This window comes from Lipotes vexillifer, unplaced genomic scaffold (genome assembly GCF_000442215.2).
Source record: "Lipotes vexillifer unplaced genomic scaffold, Lipotes_vexillifer_v1.1 scaffold147, whole genome shotgun sequence".
NCBI lineage: Eukaryota > Metazoa > Chordata > Mammalia > Artiodactyla > Lipotidae > Lipotes > Lipotes vexillifer.
In genome coordinates, this window is record NW_006778796.1 from 4,171,593 (window position 1) to 4,175,562 (window position 3,970).

Here is a 3,970-nt window from a genome sequence, read left to right on the forward strand (position 1 = left end):
AGAAATAAATGAAAAAGAAATGAAGGAAATGATAACAAAGATCAATACAACTAAAAGCTGGTTATTTGAGAAGATAAACAAAATTGATAAACCATTAGCCAGACTCATCAAGAGAAAAAGGGAGAAGACTGAAACTGATAGAATTAGAAATGAAAAAGGAGAAGTAACAACTAACACTGAAGAAATACAAAGGATCATGAGAGATTACTACAAGCAACTTTATGCCAATAAAATGGACAACCTGGAAGAAATGGACAAATTCTTAGAAATGCACAACCTTCAGAGACTGAACCAGGAAGAAACAGAAAATATAAACAGACCAATCACAAGCACTGAAATTGAAACTGTGATTAAAAATCTTCCAACAAACAAAAGCCCAGGATCAGATGGCTTCACGGGTGAATTCTATCAAACATTTTTAGAAGAGCTAACACCCATCCTTCTCAAAATCTTCCAAAATATAGCAGAGGGAGGAACACCCCCAAACTCATTCTACAAGGCCACCATCACCCTGATACCAAAACCAGACAAAGATGTCACAAAGAAAGAAAACTACAGGCCAATATCACTGATGAACATAGGTGCAAAAATTCTCAACAAAATACTAGCAAACAGAATCCCACAGCACATTAAAAGGCCCATACACCATGATCAAGCAGGGTTCATCGCAGGGATGCAAGGATTCTTCAATATACGCAAATCAATCAATGTGATAAACCATATTAACAAATTGAAGGAGAAAAACTATATGATCATCTCAATAGATGCAGAAAAACTGTTGACAAAATTCAACACCGATTTATGATAAAAACCCTCTAGAAAGTAGGCACAGAGGGAACTTACCTCAACATAATAAAGACCATATATGACAAACACACAGCCAACATCAATCTCAATGGTGAAAAACTGAAACCATTTCCACTAATCTCAGGAACAAGACAAGGTTGTCCACTCTCACCACTATTATTCAACATAGTTTTGGAAGTTTTAGCCACAGCAATCAGAGACGAAAAAGAAATAGAAGGAAGCCAAATTGGAAAAGAAGAAATAAAACTGTCACTGTTTGCAGATGACATGATACTATACATAGAGAATCCTAAAGATGCTACCAGAAAACTACTAGAGCTAATCAATGAATTTGGTAAAGTAGCAGGATACAAAATTAATGCACAGAAATCTCTTGCATTCCTGTATACTAATGATGAAAAATCTGAAAGAGAAATTAAGGAAACACTCCCATTTACCATTGCAACAAAAAAATAAAATACCTAGGAATAAACCTACTTAAGGAGACAAAAGACCTGTATGCAGAAAATTATAAGACACTGATGAAAGAAATTAAAGATGATAAAACAGATGGAGAGATATACCATGTTCTTGCATTGGAAGAATCAACATTGTGAAAATGACAATACTTCGCAAAGCAATCTAGAGATTCAATGTAATCCCTATCAAACTACCAATGGCATTTTTCACAGAACTAGAACAAAAAATTGCACAATTTGTATGGAATAGCCAAAGCAATCTTGAGAAAGAAAAACAGAGCTGGAGGAATCAGGCTCCCTGACTTCAGACCATACTACAAAGCTACAGTAATCAAGACAGTAAGGTACTGGCACAAAAACAGAAATATAGATCAATGGAACAGGATAGAAAGCCCAGAGATAAACCCATGCACCTATGGTCATCTTACCTTTGATAAAGGGGGCAAGAATATAGAACACAGAAAAGAGAGCCCCTTCAGTAAGTGGTGCTGGGAAAACTGGACAGCTACATGTAAAAGAATGAAATTAGAACACTCCCTAACACCGTAAACTAAAATAAACTCAAAATGGATTAAAGACCTAAATGTAAGGCCAGACGCTATCAAACTCTTAGAGGAAAACATAGGCAGAACACTCTATGACATAAATCACAGCAAGATCCTTTTCAACCCACCTCCTAGAGAAATGGAAATAAAAACAGAAATAAACAAATAGGACCTAATGAAACTTAAAAGCTTTTGCACAGCAAAGAAAACCACAAACAAGACGAAAATACAACCCTCAGAATGGGAGAAAATATTTGCAAACGAAGCAACTGACAAAGGATTAATCTCCAAAATATACAAGCAGCTCATGCAGCTCTATATCAGAAAAACACACAACCCAAACAAAAAATGGGCAGGAGACCTAAACAGACATTTCTCCAAAGAATATATAAAGATTCCCAACAAACACATGAAAGGATGCTCAACATCACTAATCATTAGAGAAATGCAAATCAAAACTACAATGAGATATCATCTCACACCAGTCAAAATGGCCATCATCAAAAAATCCACAAACAAGAAATGCTGGAGAGGGTGTGGAGAAAAGAATCCTCTTGCACTGTCAGTGGGAATGTAAATTGATACAGCCACTATGGAGAAAAGTATGGAGGTTCCTTAAAAAACTAAAAATAGAACTACCATATGAGCCAGCAATCCCACTACTAGGCACACACCCTGGGAAAACCATAATTCAAAAAGAGTCATGTACCGGGCTTCCCTGGTGGCGCAGTGGTTGAGAATCCGCCTGCCGATGCAGGGGACACGGGTTCGTGCCCCGGTCCGGGAGGATCCCACGTGCCGCGGAGTGGCTGGGCTCATGAGCCATGGCCTCTGAGCCTGCGCGTCCGGAGCCTGTGCTCCACAAACGGGAGAGGCCACAGCAGTGAGAGGCCCACGTACCGCAGGAAAAAAAAAAAAAAAAAAAAAAAAAGAGTCATGTACCACAATGTTCATTGCAGCACTATTTACAATAGCTAGGACATGGAATAGCTAGGAAGCAATAAGTGTCCACTGACAGATGAATGGATAAAGAAGATATGGCACATATATACAATGGAATATTACTCAGCCATAAAAAGAAACAAAATTGAGTTATTTGTAGTGAGGTGGATGGACCTAGAGTCTGTCATACAGAGCAAAGTCAGTCAGAAAGAGAAACCAAATACCATATGCTTACACATATATATGGAATCTAAAAAAAAAAAAAAAAGTTTCTGAAGAACCTAGTGGCAGGACAGGAATAAAGATGCAGATGTGGAGAATGGACTTGAGAACACAGGGAAGGGGAAGGGTAAGCTGGCACAAAGTGAGAGAATGGCATGGACATATATACACTACCAAATGTAAAACAGATAGCTAGTGGGAAGCAGCCACATAGCACAAGGGAGATCACCTCAGTGCTTTGTGACCACCTAGAGGGGTGGGATAGGGACGGTGGGAGGAGATGCAAGAGGGAGGAGATATGGGGATTTTATGTATATGTATAGCTGATTCACTTTGTTATAAAGCAGAAACTAACACACCATTGTAAAGCAATTATGCTCCAATAAAGATGTTAAAAAGTAAATAAATAAACAAACAAACACGGGCTGTCTTAGGACATCAGAAATTCTGACTGCCATTGAAAGGGCTGGTTCTCGCTTTTCCTCTGGGTAGTTGGTCTTGTTTAGTTTTATTTTTTAATGGGGAAAGAGGCCTTCATTAAATAATCGGATGTAACCACTCTATCTAGATAAGAAATAAAGAAGGACGCAGGGCCACATTCAGCACTGAAATATCACACTTCACAGAAAGGGAGCTGCTTGCAGAAATGAAGGTCATCTAGAGCAACCGACAGGGCCACACTTTTTTTTAAATGTGTTTAGAAATGGGGATTTTTACCTGGAAAGTTGTGGTATTTATTTGTTTGCTTTTTAAGTTCAAAAACTTATAAGCTTATGGCTTTTAAATCCTAGATCTACAGTCCTTCGGCCCATGCATCCCCCTTTCTTCTGAATAAACATTGCACAATCCGCTGGATTTCTCTATGACCTTTTCTCATACTTGTGAATCTGTTTGGAAAGAAAAGAAAAAGGAAACGGGAAAAGAGCCTTCTGTTTTTCATAATGTCTAATCTTTTTCCCCCATTGGCATTCACCAGATGTTGCTCTGGATCGGAAG

The 3,970-nt window shown here is 38.3% G+C and overlaps 1 protein-coding gene across 1 annotated transcript in view; it reads right to left on the reverse strand.

Moving 5' to 3' along the window:
* The window catches only part of PKHD1 (PKHD1 ciliary IPT domain containing fibrocystin/polyductin), a 433,351-nt gene that overhangs the window by 352,764 nt on the left and 76,617 nt on the right, over positions 1–3,970 (reverse strand). The window lies entirely within an intron of this gene.